Genomic DNA, 17,091 nt, shown 5'->3' with positions numbered 1-17,091 from the left:
TTTGGTAACTAGAAACACAGGTAGTATACTATCAAGTCCCCCATGACAACAACATCACAACTATCTACAGACAAAGTGGGGAGAGGAGGGTTTTGAAGCAGATGCGGTTGAGGAGGATTGCTTTAGTAAGCAGAGGTGTCCTGGGCTTGGGGCCCCACTTGTGTTGCCAAAATTCCAAGATTTCATTGTTGTCTCAAGCAGGAGTTGGGGTAAAGTTGATTCAGCCAGTGTCACGGGGGTCTACTAGAGTCAATCCTAGCCAACACAGGGCGCAAGGCAGGAAACAAACCGCAGGCTCTCTAAAATATATATTGTAACTTGTAAAATTTGATTCATTGACACTTTTAATACAATTTAATGCAGCTAGATATTCACCTTAACAACATGATTTTATCTGACAAAAAAGTACACTGTGTACTTTTTCACCTTTTGAAAAGCTAGCTTTGAATAATTTTAGATTAATTCATGACTGTGTATTAACAATTTTCTCTTTTAAAATATTTAGTAGAATATGACAAAGATCATAAAGAATGAATTCATGAAACTTACACATTTCTAAATAATCTATAATTGTTTTGAAATGTATGCATTGCCAGTTGGGTCAACGTGTATATACAATGAAGGATTCTGAATTCTTCAAAAACATCAGTGTAATGGAAGGATTTTTCTAAAGAGAGGGGGGGATCAAGAGTGCAGATGGGCGTTGGTCGCTCAGCGCAAAACCCAGCTGCATTACTAATGTTTTGGAAATATACAGCCAAGGTTATACTGACTTGTTTTTCACTTTGAGGGGTACAAGAAGGAAAAGTACTGGGAATATGGCCAAAGGGTTATGCTGACTTGTTTTTCACTTTGAGGGGCTTTTACTGTATTTTTGTGTGCTTCCTGGTACCAGGTGCCGTCTCCAGGACCAAGTGCAAAACAACACCGCGTCCCGTGGAAAGGTGTGTGTGCTGAAACTAATCACTTCTGTATACACTGCTTGCACGTAAGCCGCTTTGGGCAAGGATGCTCAATTAGTATATAAGGGAAGGCTTCGCCCTCAGTTTCTTCGGAGGCTCAACCGTGGGGACAGCGCGCACCGCCCGGTATTTGAAAGGCAAAATGAGTTGGTCCTCTGACAAGCGGGCCCCCTCAGTCTACTGGTCTGGGATGATGGCTCTGTGTCTTTTTATATGTCTGTAAGTATTGTTTTGTTTTGTATGTCTGCATTATATGTGTTTGATTATTATAGTTGATTAAGTAAATAAAATAGAAGTATTGGACCTCTTCTCTCCGATTCTTTGCCTACTTATGTTCTAATCCCTTGAACCATTTTCCCACAACAAAACATTTTGGCGTAGTCGGCAGGATTTTGGGGAATCTGGTAAAATATTGAACTATTGAGTGAGGCAAAAAGAAATCAGAGATGTCTAAGAAAAAGGATAAAAACCCTGGCACGGCTTCTTTACCTCTTCCCGGCTGGGAGGAAACAGTATGGGAAGACTACGCTAGAGAATTGAGACATGGGGGGGGGGTTAGCACAATATTGGCAAAGTTTAAGCCCCCCAACACAAGTGAATGTACGAGCTGCGCTTAAGAAATGTCAAGTGTCTGCAAAAGAACCCATAACGGGCTTGCAGACGCGGGGGTGGGTTTTACTAACGGCAGTTAGATGTCTGGACAGCTTGGTAGACGAAAAAGGGAGATTAAGAAAATGCAAATGGACTTGACGGATGCGTTCGGGCGAGCCTCAACGGCTGAATCAAAAGGTAGCTGTATTATTGCCGCGCGTACAGAGAGCCGAGGAGTTGGCGGATGAGGCAGCCTTATGCATAGCCAAGATAAATACCTGGCTAAAAATTTGCGAGCAGCTAGCAGTACACATAGCAATGTATAAAGAGAATGCCATATAGATTAAGCAACGATCGCTCAGTGTTAAAGTGTGTGGTGGCGCAGTGGTTAGCACTTATGCCATGATTGGAGTTTATTTGTGATTTATGTTGAAGCTTACATGTTGTTTGTTTTGAGTTAATATTCTCAATGACAGTTTAGTCTTTTTGACGAGAGTGCCGTCTTGCTGTAGTATCGAACCGCGTGATTTCTTGATAGTTGGATTTGCCCTAATTGTCGCAGGAATGGATCGCCACGGAAGCAATTCCTCGTTGTCGCCGAGTCATTTCGCCAATGGAGTCTCCTTGATCTAGAAACCAGCGCCGTTTCGAGCTGAGTAGAATCGTGTTAGAGTTAACATCCGCTAACGTCATGAGAGGCTGTTTTATATTATAGTCTGATAAGTAAAGCAGCCTTCAGAAAAATGTAGGAGGATAGCACCAGAAAGAATAAAAAGCGTTGAGAAGAATATAATGCGCGAAAAAGAAAAAGTGCACTGTATTTAACTCAAAGGTACCTGGCTCGCTAATGTCTGTGTATATGAATATGTCTGTGCTGAACTTATTCAATGTGTGTGCCTGTATACTATGTGTATGCCTGAGCATTAATTGTTCTCTGTGTGTGTGTAAATATGTTTGTGCTAAAAATGTGTGAGCGTGCCTGTTGTTTGTTCTGTGGGTGCGTACGTGTGTTTGGGAGTAAGAAAGCAAAAACATGGAGACTTCTGGGTAATGTAGTTCAACTATGATTTGCTGAAGCTGCCGTGTGCATATAAACTTCCAGAGCTCTGAGTAAATATGGGTTAAAATAAATGTGAGTATGAGTAACATTTCATAAAATGAAAAATGCAATCACTTTTAATAATAAGTGATAATAAGTAACAAAACTGAGGTAAAGTTGAATGTGTTAAAACAATGGTTTGGGTGATTTTGTGTATGTTATATAGTGTATTAGAGGGATCCCTATGTGTGTATGTTAAATAGGTTTCAGTGTACTTTTCCTTTTGTAAAAATATGTGGTATTGTTTGCAAGAATTAAATAATTGATATTATTGTGAATGTAAATGTTGAAATTAACAGAGCTCTTAATTCTAAATTAAAAAAGATTTGAACAGGTGGTGTAAAAGGTCTCCAGATTAAGCATATTATATGAGCACCCCTTTTATTTGAGTACTGGCCAGACTCTGATAAAAGGGAGGATTTTAATTAAAATGAGTAAATTTCGATTGAAGGAGACATTCTTTTACCAAAATGAAGCAGGTTATTGGTAATACTCCTTTCAAAGCCTATGTTGATTAGTGCTGCTTAGAAAACAAAATTTACTGTATATTGGAGGCAGAGTACAAGGAAAGCTGTTATAATGTGAGGGTTACTTGTATGTGGTAATGAAGGTAAGTGTAAGTGACAATATGGTGTGCATTTGTTTGGTGATGGTCAAATCGACAATTGGTATGAAGAATGGCATGTGGCAGTATAAAAACAGCCAATGCCAAACTGTAAGTGAAAGAAAGGGAATAAGGAGGGTTAACTAAGAGGAAAACAGACTGTGCTCTTTGGAGTCAACATTCTGAAAGACGTGTAATAAAACATCTGGAAGATAACAATGAAAGAATGTGCAAGATCAACTGTCTTTGACAGAAGGTTATGGGGAAAAGAAAATCAGTGTATATAATTGAAGTAGATTTGAAGTATTTTCTTAGTTTACCTGATAAACAAGTGGGTTCTTCATTCTAAATATGGGTAGAAATGTGCAAATTTCTTAGAGGGCTTTATAGTAAATAAAGACACATTTTGCATTATAGGGCATTTTGATATATTGATTTCTTTCCTCATTTCCTTTGTGTGTAATATTGACATGTTTGTGTGAAATACAGTGGAATACTGGGATCACAACAAAACTAATGGAAGGCTCACTTTTATACATGTATAGAAACTTTAAAAATGAACACCTTGTGTAAAAAGAAAAATGTTTTAGGACTTTGCATAACTGAACAATGGTTTGTGATTAGATACATGGGGAAGAAGTGTGGAGCCTAACCTTTTGTTATTTAATGTCACCAAGGAAAAGATTAAGAATTTACCCGTCTAGATTGTGGATTTCTTTCTTGACTCTGCTTGATATGTTATGTTTAATTTTGTTTAAATTTTACATTTTGAAACCAGTTTAAATCTTGGAACAAATGCAGATAATTTGAATATTATGTCAATATTATTGGGACCAATTTTTGTAATGATTTATTATTGAGTACTTTTCCTTTTGTAATACATTGATTGACTTTATTTTAATAATGACTTGGGACATGTTTTTTAATTGAGTGGAAATTGCAACCGCAGCCAAACTGGAAACAGCTATAAAGGAGGACTTGAACATTGTGCTTATCAATTCAAACTTTTACTCTGACTGTTTAAAGACAAATTGACTTAGACAAGCACAGACTGGATTGAACTGACCGTTTGTTTCACTGCTAGCAATATTTTTAATAGGGTACCCCAACGAAACAGATCTGACATCTTATGACATATTGTTTTTGGATCCATAAGTAGCTACCAATGAAGAATTAATATGCTGACTATTTAAATGGCGTTTTTAAGTCTTTACGTCTGCAGGTGAAAGCTGTTTTTCCTAGTGCATCGTAGATGACAGCATTTGAAGTTGAACCAGAGATTGGGCTGTGATAAAGGTCTGCAGATAAACTAATTATCTGACTCCAAGGAGAACCCAGCCATACCAAAGAGGGAATCAAGTCATGAATCAGGCCATCGATCAGCTGACTACTGGACAACGCACTTGATTCCAGTTCCAGACATCATGGATACCTGCTGCCAAGAGCTCAACTATGCTGGTGATGTTTGAGCCCAAAAGATCATCGTGGATTCCGAATCATAGATGACATCTGCCTACTTGGGTCCTTTTTGCTTGGGATGTTGGACCCCAACACCTGCTTTGGTCCTTATTAGAGAAGAAAATCTGTCACACTTTTACTCTGCAGGGCTCAATGTTCTTGCTGGAGCCTGCTTTGACTGTCCACTTGTTTGACAAATGGCAACATCTTTTGGGTTAAAAGTATTTGAACTGTGAAAGATATAGAAGGAAAGCTAATTATTTGTAGACAAAGCAGAATATAGGGATTCCTAAATAATATGTATTTAATGAATGTTTGTATTAATTCATAGTGTTATTTTTTTAGATAAATGTTTTGATATGCCTTCTGATATTTTGTATGAGATAATAAGTCACCTTTAAGGACCAATGATTTGGTTATTTGTAAAGTTAATCAGAATTGAATCTAATCTAACATAAGGGATCTATTAGAGATTGTTAAGTGATTGTCATTGAAGGGACAATGCACTATTACTAGTCAGGGTCAGTCCAGTTTAGATATTCTAGGTTATTGATTGTAGTGTTATAGCAAATAATGTAGAGCTTTACATTTAGGTACATTTAATTAATTGAAAAGAATAATAGTAAGCATATGGGATGACACACATGACTAGTATTTTGGGGATAAGGGACACATACTATAGGTCAGGACATCTATAGCTTTTAGAAGAGGATAAAACAGTTTAGGCTAGCATGTTGATGGTGATACAGGTCAAATGATTAACATCATGGCTTGATGAGTATATGTTATGGAAATCAGTGAAATGAAGTAATAATTTGGCCATAGGAGATGGAGTGTCTTATACATACAGTGGTGAGTGTGAGGTCTGTGAATTAAAAGCCCAAATGAAGTTTGAAGATCTCTGAAGATATGAATCCTTAATAAGAAGCTTGGGTATAACCCTTGAAATTGAAATTGAAATGAATGTGACCTCAAAAATGACCCAGTGATTTGCATTTTGGAAGTAGTGCTGACATCTTCCGAAGGGAGGATTGACACCTACTGTCCACAAAATGGTTGCATTAATGTGATAAAGGTGGCTCAAGGTTGAGACCACAGCTGGGTGTATATTTGGGCAATTTTATGAATGAGTGTGTTAAGATGTGAGCATGGTGAGGTGTGTAAGGACTTTATCTCCGATTATCATTGTACAGCGGTGGCAACCTAAAACTGAGAACTTTTGAGTTATTTAAGATAAATATTTATGCCATCTGTATCATCACCAATAATATTAATTAGTATTAGCTTTATTTGAACCTGGGTATCATGGGGGTTCATGTTAGTGAAGCAGAAATTACTCTCTTAATAGTACGTTGTTGCTTATTACTAGTTTCCTAATTAGTTATTACTAGAGTTGCTGTCAAACAGGTGTGCATCCAATTTCTTGAACCATGGACACCTTCAGTTAAAGATTTTTATTCTTTTCTTGATGACAATGTGGATGATGAAATACCAAATCAGAAGAAACTCCTTGGGTGAAGTGCTAGTAACGCTCCCCAGGGAGGTGACCCTCTACGGTGCGCAAAGTACCTGGGTTGAAGAAAAATTGTAATTTCACTGGAAAAATATTTCTCCAAGCGAAGAAAAAGCATTTATTATGGACAATTGTTTTATTATTATTGCTTTAATGACTATATTTAACTGTTATGTATTTTGTGCTTTACGAAAAATTGCAATCAGAACAAGAAGGGCAAGTGCTGGGTTTGCGCTGAGCGAGGGGCCGAATGTAATGGAAGGATTTTTCTAAAGAGAGGGGGGGATCAAGAGAGCAGATGGGCGTTGGTCGCTCAGCGCAAAACCCAGCTGCATTACTAATGTTTTGGAAAGATACAGCCAAGGTTATGCTGACTTGTTTTTCACTTTGAGGGGTACAAGAAGGAAAAGTACTGGGAATATGGCCAAAGGGTTATGCTGACTTGTTTTTCACTTTGAGGGGCTTTTACTGTATTTTTGTGTGCCTCCTGGTACCAGGTGCCGTCTCCAGGACCAAGTGCAAAACAACACTGCGTCCCGTGGAAAGGTGTGTGTGCTGAAACTAATCACTTCTGTATACACTGCTTGCACGTAAGCCGCTTTGGGCAAGGACGCTCAATTAGTATATAAGGGAAGGCTTCGCCCTCAGTTTCTTCGGAGGCTCAACCGTGGGGACAGCGCACCGCCCGGTATTTGAAAGGCAAAATGAGTTGGTCCTCTGACAAGACTGACAAGCGGGCCCCCTCAGTCTACTGGTCTGGGATGATGGCTCTGTGTCTTTTTATATGTCTGTAAGTATTGTTTTGTTTTGTATGTCTGCATTATATGTGTTTGATTATTATAGTTGATTAAGTAAATAAAATAGACGTATTGGACCTCTTCTCTCTGATTCTTTGCCTACTTCTTATGTTCTAATCCCTTGAACCATTTTCCCACAACAAAACAATCAGGCATGTTGTATTTTTCAGGTTATGTATCCAAAAAACAAAATTATTCACTTTCTTGACTCCAGTGATCATCATGGCTTTGGAGACGGACACTATATTGAATTGTTCAGGTTTTACAGCGTTCAAAAGTTTTAATGTTCTTTTTTTTTAAATCTTTGTTCATATGTTCAGCTCACTCCGTTTGAACCTCAGCCCATATCTCCCAAAATCAGCATTTCAGCAGGACTCTTCCTTATTTACTCTGTTATTTCTATCACCTAGTGATAGCTGCTGCCCATTTGAACTATTCTTCTTTAAAAAAATTAGATCCTAATAGTTTTCACTAAGCTATTTTGGAAGAGCTGTGTAAATAATTCATAATGACACAGTGGTAAAACATCAAGGTTCTAAAATATTTGTAAATGGTGTGCTGTGGTCTCATGTGTGAAAAATTAGAAGATGGTGGTGTCTTCTCTTACTTTGCATAGCAATGCATTAAAAGGTTTGTAACTTTTCAAGCTTTTTTTAAGGGAAGAACAGTTAAAAATTTGTCAGCTTACAATATTTGAAATTTTTTTTTATATTCCAGCCAAGACAGCGGTCTTCAATTTCCACATGAGAAGGAGGACATTCTGTGTACCACAGGTAGTGCTTCGTAATTATCAGTTGAAAAGTATTCTGACACTAATTTTATATATTAGAACTTCACAAAAAGACTTTGACCAACAGGTCACACAGCAGGTCTCCAGTGAGGCCATCACTAACTTGCATCTTTCTTCAACCCTGTGTTGTGTCAGTGGCATTTTGGGGGCAGAGAATGGTGGTCTTAAAAATGAGTGTTTTGTGTGCTCTGACTGACTTATTAAATGGCAATTATTTATGCTTCCAGAAATTCCAGACAAGATAGGAAAGAGCAAGGACCTTACTCCCCCACCCTTCTTTTCCATTACTGAAGCATATGAAAATGTTGACTAAATTATTTATGCCAGTACAATTAACAGTATAAAATTTACTTTACTGTTCCTAAAATGTAGGCAATAAATGGCTTCATAGAGTTGCTTTTGTGGAGTGTAACTTTTTGACTGTTTTCCTAGTTCTTCAAAGATCAGTTTCATCTATTGCATTAGGTAGCATTAACTGAATTTGCAGGTCAGCATATTTATGGTTAGGTTTAGTTGTTAGCAAATTGTAATGTATTTAAATTGTTGAAATGCACAATACTTGATAATCTGTATTGCAGTGCCTAGTAGTATGGAAAGTGTGGCCCTCACAAAGGCACAGCCCTGTCAGGTACTCAGTGTAGTGAAATGATTCTTACGGCTCAAACACAGCAAATGCCTTAAAAGGTGATGAGTTTCTTCTTCCTTTTCAAAATCATTCAGAAATCAACCAATCTACAATGGAGTGATTGTTTGCTTCAGGTAAACACTTTCCATTATGTATAACTTTTTACATGTAGAATTTCTATTGCAATATGTTTGGGTGAATGTTTCAGCAGTTCTTAAAGCAGGCTTACTAAACTGGGAAAGCCAGTAAATGGTAAATGACCTATTTAAAATTGTGAATTTTGCCTTCACAAGTGACAATTCTGCGGTAAGCGGACTCTTTGTCTTTCAGGGACTCACTTCAGTGCAATTCCTCTAAACGTACAGATTGAATTGAAATGGGTCTTACAGTATTAGCAAATAAAAATGTATGCTTTCTTTACTTCAGAGCACTTAGTCATTTTTAATTATTTGTGCACTTTTTGAATGGTTTCTAACTATAGGTAGACATGACATTCCCTTAAAGATGAACTGCTTTGGTTGTACACTGGAGATTATTTTTTTTATTTTTCACTCTACCTCATGCATACAGGGCGTACAGCAGAGGCAAAAAGCCAGAGAAAATCAATCTAGCTAAGCAGTCCTGATATACATTGGTCATATTGGTGGGTTTATTTCATAAGCCAATGTGATTGTTCTTCGAGTAAAAGTGGAGTTAATATACAGTAATCCCTCGCTATATCACGCTTCGACTTTCGTGGCTTCACTCTATCGCGGATTTTATATGTAAGCATATCTAAATATATAACGCGGATTTTTCGCTGCTTCGCAGGTTCTGTGGACAATGGGTCTTTTTACTTCCTGTACATGCTTCCTCAGTTGTTTTGCCCAGTTGATTTCATACAAGGGACGCTATTGGTGGATGGCTGAGAAGCTAACCAATCAGAGGACGCAGTTAAGTTCCTGTGTGCTGAATGGCTCAGTGACGGAGTGCTGAATTCGAATCCGCGGCGTTAACCAGGAAGTCTTGTATCGCTCATTCAGCATCAACATGTTTCGCCGTGTAAAGAGTTAACTTTTGTGCTCTTTTGTGTTTATCTTTGTGCATAGTCAAGCCCTTCATTATGGCTCCAAAACGATCTGCTCCTGCTACTGCTTCAGGGACCATGCCCAAGCGCCAACAGAAGACATTAATGATTGCCAAAAAGGTAAACATTTTGGATATGTTGAAGGAAGGGAAAAGCTACAGCGCCGTAGGACGCCATTACGGCATCAATGAGGCTACAATTCTTTTTACTTAAAAAGTAGGAAAGGAATATAAGATCTATGGCCGCAGTGTCCTTTTAACCAGGGCGCAAAACGAGTTGTAAGTGGATGTAATAAGGCAGTAGTCTGGATGGAATCTGCTCTAGGGATTTGGATTGAAGACTGCCGGTTATAAGAACAACGGCAGTGCTACACAATCGCCTGAAGAGGCTTCTTTAGAAGGGCTGTAACGCTCTCCTTTGTTGTGCAGTAAAACTAAACTCATCATTATCGGACAAGTCATTGTGTCATTGTTGGTGAGTAACCATAATTAATTTTCTACTTACAGTACTTAGTACATGTACGTGTGTTTAGTGTCACTGTACACACATTTACTGTCTATCATAATGGCTGTAACATATGTGATATCTTTAAAATAATATTTAGGTTTTACTGTATATAAACAGTGTGTTTACATACATAATTTCAATGAATCTTACCTTATACAGTGGTGTGAAAAACTATTTGCCCCCTTTCTGATATCTTATTCTTTTGCATGTTTGCCACACAAAATGTTTCTGATCATCAAACACATTTAACCATTAGTCAAATATAACACAAGTAAACACAAAATGCAGTTTTTAAATGATGGTTTTTATTATTTAGGGAGAAAAAAAAATCCAAACCTACATGGCCCTGTTTGAAAAAGTAATTGCCCCCTTGTTAAAAAATCACCTAACTGTGGTGTATCACACCTGAGTTCAATTTCCGTAGCCATCCCCAGGCCTGATTACTGCCACACCTGTTTCAAGCAAGAAATCACTTAAATAGGAGCTGCCTGACACAGAGAAGTAGAACAAAAGCACCTCAAAAGCTAGACATCATGCCAAGATCCAAAGAAATTCAGGAACAAATGAGAACAGAAGTAATTGAGATCTATCAGTCTGGTAAAGGTTATAAAGCCATTTATAAAGCTTTGGGACTCCAGCGAACTACAGTGAGAGCCATTATCCACAAATGGCAAAAACATGGAACAGTGGTGAACCTTCCCAGGAGTGGCCGGCCGACCAAAATTACCCCAAGAGCGCAGAGACGACTCATCCGAGAGGTCACAAAAGACCCCAGGACAACCTCTAAAGAACTGCAGGCCACACTTGCCTCAATTAAGGTCAGTGTTCACGACTCCACCATAAGAAAGAGACTGGGCAAAAACGGCCTGCATGGCAGATTTCCAAGACGCAAACCACTGTTAAGCAAAAAGAACATTAGGGCTCGTCTTACTTTTGCTAAGAAACATCTCAATGATTGCCAAGACTTTTGGGAAAATACCTTGTGGACTGATGAGACAAAAGTTGAACTTTTTGGAAGGCAAATGTCCCGTTACATCTGGCGTAAAAGGAACACAGCATTTCAGAAAAGAACATCATACCAACAGTAAAATATGGTGGTGGTAGTGTGATGGTCTGGGGTTGTTTTGCTGCTTCAGGACCTGGAAGGCTTGCTGTGATAGATGGAACCATGAATTCTACTGTCTACCAAAAAATCCTGAAGGAGAATGTCCGGCCATCTGTTCGTCAACTCAAGCTGAAGCGATCTTGGCTGCTGCAACTGGACAATGACCCAAAACACACCAGCAAATCCACCTCTGAATGGCTGAAGAAAAACAAAATGAAGACTTTGGAGTGACCTAGTCAAAGTCCTGACCTGAATCCAATTGAGATGCTATGGCATGACCTTAAAAAGGCGGTTCATGCTAGAAAACCCTCAAAGCTGAATTACAACAATTCTGCAAAGATGAGTGGGCCAAAATTCCTCCAGAGCGCTGTAAAAGACTCATTGCAAGTTATCGCAACGCTTGATTGCAGTTATTGCTGCTAAGGGTGGCCCAACCAGTTATTAGGTTCAGGGGCAATTACTTTTCACACAGGGCCATGTAGGTTTGGATTTTTTTCTCCCTAAATAATAAAAACCATCATTTTAAAAACTGCATTTTGTGTTTACTTGTGTTATATTTGACTAATTGTTAAATGTGTTTGATGATCAGAAACATTTTGTGTGACAAACATGCAAAAGAATAAGAAATCAGGAAGGGGGCAAATAGTTTTTCACACCACTGTATGTAAGAGAATACAAAGGGATTATGCTGTATAACTGTGCAGGGAATATTTATAAACAGTGTGGGAGAGTTTATAAGGGCTTAAAATATATAAAAATAAACATACAAACATATGGGTTCTACTTCACGGATTTTCACCTATCGCGAGGGGGGTCTGGAATGCAACCCCCGCAATCGAGGAGGGATTATTGTATTGATATTTCTAATAAAGTACTTAACAGTAATTTTTTTTTCTTTTTCATAAAACAGTCTTCATTGATCCAAAACGTCTTGACTGCTTATGACTGGCTGGATGCCAACAAAGACCAACTTGTTGGGACTGAACTTTGGCCAAGAATTCTAAAACTGGACGAGGATGAAGTTACATACACAACTGAAAAATTACAACAAAGGGGAGACGAAGATACTGAAGAAGTCATGTCCACCTTGTTGTTTATTTTTGACTGCCTGAAGGACATGAACTTTTTTTTTTTTTTTAATGAGATACGAGGTAAAAAAAATCCCATCAGTTGCTGCTGTTCTACAAATTAGATTTTTGTGCTTTATTTTTATTTTTTTCAGCCTTTAAAATTTCAAAGGAACTACATGTGGCAGAAAGCCTACAGTGATTTCATTTTGTGACATGTGGCATAAAGCCTACAGTGATGTTATTTTGTTCAGTGAATTTGATCAGTGATTCACAGTAAAGAAAAGTGGTGATGGACTGGCTTTCTGGCCTGGTTCAATAGTTCCATGTCTACTGAAATGACCAATGTGATGGATGGAGGACACAGATGGATGTCCTAACTGGGATTGTGTGTTTTATTATGTAAAAATAAATTCATATTTGAACCTGGATCTCTTGTGTGTGTGGTTGTGTTCGGGATTTGAGTGCTAAAACTCCCCCCACAGGTTACACTCCCCTATGTGGTAGTTATAACGATGATCTTTATGTTTTGATACATTACTTTAATTTTCAAGACCAAGACGGGAGTCTAATTAAATGCATAAATTAGTTGTGAAAAAAATCTGCAGCCCCTGGGACTGAATACGAGAACCACTGTATGAACCAATGCTATGCTAAAAATCAGAATTTTATATTATATTATATTAATATTAATATATATATATATATATATATATATATATATATATATATATATATATATATATATATATATATATATATATATATATATATATATATATATATATATATATATATATATATATATATAGAATTGAATCAAAATAAACATAACTGGATAAAAAGAAACCTTTTTTGTCACCCTTGTGAAACTACAAAACACAACACTGTAGAGATTCAACAAAATCAAAATATTTAAAAACTCAACATGCAGTGCAATATTTTTCTAGACCTACACCTTTAATTTTACAGTATATTCTACAAATTAATTATTAATGGAACACTTTTTATTACATAAATAAACAGGGAGCAGTGCTTTTACTTTATGGGGATGCTTCGGTTGCAAAGAAAACACAACTGACAATTTTTAGTCAAACAAACGCAGGTTCAACTAACACACAAGTTTCCTAAGTTACAGTAATAGGAAGTCTTTATATTCCAAATAAATAACATTTGATCTGCGTTTTGTGTAAGTAACATAAAAATGTTTATATATAAAGTATAACAAAACAAGTGCACTTTTACTCAAGACTATAACCGAAGAAAAATGAAAATCACAAGTATACTGCAGAGCTTCCTTTGTTTGAGTGACATGGGCATGCTCAAAAAAAACACACGTGTAATGCCACGAAAAGTGCATGCAGACACTTCTGTTCGCAAGCATTGGTACAAGAATGCAGTCAAACTTCTTTTTAGGGCACATACACCATCCAGAGGTTATTTATTTGGATTTATTTACTTACTACCTACAGAGTCCAGAGCTATAGCGCATCTTTATGTGAAAACAGAAAACCTTTACAAGTATCATACATTTACACCGGCTGTTACAGACTGAAATCAAATGTATGTTTTTATTCTAAAATAGTACGAATAAAACCAGCGGACTTCTCAAAATGGACGTCAGGGATCGAACCTGTGAAGTATCGATTACCAGACAACAGTGGATACCATTGCGCCACCGAAGCCATCATAGTAAATGCGCGTCAATGTCGCACCCTAATGCATGTTGTTTTTCTGCAGTTATATTTTTGAATAAAAGCGCACTTGTTCTGTTAAATTTGTACCTTTTGTGCACTTTGAGAACTTTTATCTAAGCCCCACGATGGCTCCTAAATGTGCTGCATTTTCTAAGCCTTCTGACAATAAAACTACGCGCCGGAGGAAGATGCTTACTATCCAGGAGAAGGTGAAACTCTTGGATATGATCAAAGATGGCAATACCCTACAAAAGCCTCCTCACGCAAATGAAAAGACAGCGCCAGCAACTGCCCATCAAGATGTTCTTCAGCCGCACCCAGACACCCACTGCCTACTCCTAGTACTCCTTCAGCGGAAGAAGACAACGACACACCTACTGAAGTGGTGCCTTCATAGGTTAGTGGTTGTCTGTAATTAAATGTACAGTACAATTCTCTCTCTCTCTCTCTATATATATATATCTATACTAATAAAAGGCAAAGCCCTCACTCACTCACTCACTCACTAATTCTCCAACTTCCCGTGTGGGTGGAAGGCTGAAATTTGGCAGGTTCATTCCTTACAGCTTCCTTACAAAAGTTGGGCAGGTTTTATATCGAAATTCTACGCATAATGGTCATAACTGGAAGCAGTTTTTCTCCATTTACTGTAATGGAGATGAGCTTCAACGCCGTGGGGGCGGAGTTTCGTGTGACATCATCACGCCTCCCACGTAATCACGCAGTCCATAGAAAACCAGGAAGACCTAAAAAAACCGCTGAAGAAAACATGCATTTTATATTTGAGAAGGCAGCGAAACAATAAGAAGCGAGCGAGTGACATATACAACCATATTCATGACTTCTGCTACTTCGGAAACAAAGCACGATGTAAACCTACACTTTAAATTAAGTTCATAGACAGGCTGCCGCTGGCGTTTGTAATTTAGTGCCTGCCCATATAAGGCCGTCCGTCCGCGGCAATCCAATAGCAAACTCCCACTAAATATTCACGGGTTAAGGACTGTGCTTATGCAGAGGAAGATGAGATGGTCAGGGTGGTGTTTGGCACAAACTCAGCGAAACTGCGAGAGAAAGTTTTAAGTGCCAGGACTAAGGTAACATTAAATACAGCCATGGACATAGCACGAGATGGCACCAGCACAGCTGGGAAACTTCGATGCATGTACACCGAGCTGCTCCGTGAACTGGCGCAGTGCACAGATAAAAGCAACAGTTCCAAAGAGCTGAACAAAACCGAATTACACAATTGAAAAGGCAGCAAAAATATGAAGCGTCTCATACATACAAGCATATTCATAAATCCAAAACAAAGCACACGTTGGAAAAAGTCAATGTCCGCTAAAGGAAGACAGTGTAAAAAACCGTGCATGCAGTGTGTCAGGTCTCAGATAAAGAAGAAGACGAGCTGTTTATTGATGCAGTAAGAAACGAATCGATGAATGAAACCTGTCATCTTTACAGCGATTGACAAACACGGAATGTAACTTGAACACAACACATCCTACAAATACGAACCTGATTGAAAGAAATAATGATAATCAAATCCTTGATGACAGCAACACTCAGTAACACTCACAAAACAAATACTGTATATTGACAGTCATGTTACGTTATTTTTAAAATGTTCCCTTTTCTTTTTCATAGCTTTTTTAACACACTACCTTTCTCGCTGCGATCGCGGGTATATATATATATGTATATATATATATAACCCGATCTACATACTCGAATAATGGATACTTTATTAGCCATCAATGATTGTTTTGGTAAAGCCATACTCAGTGTATTCATTAGATGAGCGGTAAAAAGTAAGCGAGGGAAGGATGACTTATTGAGGCATGCAGGCTGTAGTGCGCGTCAACTCTATCTGAATTAGCGATCACATTTGAAAAAATATATCTTTTCAAGTTCTATTTAGTCCATATGTGTCAAACTCAAGGGCCGGGCCACATCCGCCCGGCGTGTAATTATATCCGCCCCGAGATCATTTTATATACTGTATTATTGTTATTAAAGCCCGGGTATATGAAGCGCTGGTAACACAATAAACTACAGATCCCATAATGCAGCGCTTCAGCTGCCTTGCCGAACACTTACCGAGTTAATCAAGTTATTGCGAAGCTAGCTCACACGATGCTGAAGAGAAAAGTTGATTCTGAAAATAGAGCCTTTAAAAACCGATGGGAGGCTGAGTATATGTTTACTGAACCCGTGTGTCTCATTTGTGGAGCTAATGTGGCTGTAATTACAGAATTTAATCTAAGACGGCACTATGAGACAAAACATCAGGTTAACCTGAATGCAATGCAGAAGATACAGAAAGCAGCATAATTAAATAAGAATCTGACACTTCAGCGGACGTTTTAACCCGTGCACAATCACAAAGTGATTTCAAGTGAAGCTGCTTTTATGGGAGACACAAATGCACCTTGCCTCACTTTCCCTGTTGCCAAGTAATGTTAAACCAAGTCGTCACTACGGTGTTCCCAAATACGCACTTTGCTGATAAACTGGCGCACTGAGTTTGCACGGCGCTTTGGTGACTTCGAAGAACAAAAAGTCCGTCTACATGCGGCTCAACCTTATGCATGCATTATATTCATAATATCCACGCAGACTTGCACGTAAGAGCGGAGTTATCCGTTTTAACAAGCAGCGTATTGCACTGATCTGAAATAGCTGTGTGTGTATATATGTAGATATGTATGTATATGTATATATATGTTTATATATGTGTGTGTATGTATGTATATATATATGTATTTGTGTGTGTATGTATGTATATATATATGTATTTGTATGTATGTGTGTATGTATTTATGTGTGTGTGTATATGTATGTGTGTGTAAATATATGTATAGATATGTGTATATATATATATGTTTATGTATGTGTGTGTAAATATATATATATATATATATATATATATATATATATATATATATATATATATATATATATATATATATATATATATGACAACAACACTCATCACTCACAACAGTGACAAAACAATTACATTGACAATCATGTTACGTTATTTTCAAAATGTTTCCTTTTCTTTTCATTGCTTCTTTAACACACTACTTCCACTGCTGAAGCTGGTATTTTGCTAGTGTATATATATATATTATATATATAGGAGATTTGGGATCCGAGAGACTGTGTTTGTGGAGGGATTGAGAGTTAAGACGGGTGGGGGAGTCA

General features: G+C 37.8%; 1 protein-coding gene across 6 annotated transcripts in view; it reads right to left on the bottom strand.

Annotated features, from left to right (window-relative positions):
- The window catches only part of grhl2b (grainyhead-like transcription factor 2b), a 357,473-nt gene that overhangs the window by 298,961 nt on the left and 41,421 nt on the right, over positions 1 to 17,091 (bottom strand). The window lies entirely within an intron of this gene.

This window comes from Polypterus senegalus, chromosome 15, assembly GCF_016835505.1.
Source record: "Polypterus senegalus isolate Bchr_013 chromosome 15, ASM1683550v1, whole genome shotgun sequence".
Lineage (NCBI taxonomy): Eukaryota > Metazoa > Chordata > Cladistia > Polypteriformes > Polypteridae > Polypterus > Polypterus senegalus.
The sequence above is the reverse complement of the archived record's forward strand: the minus strand, read 5'-3'. Positions and strand labels throughout refer to the sequence as shown.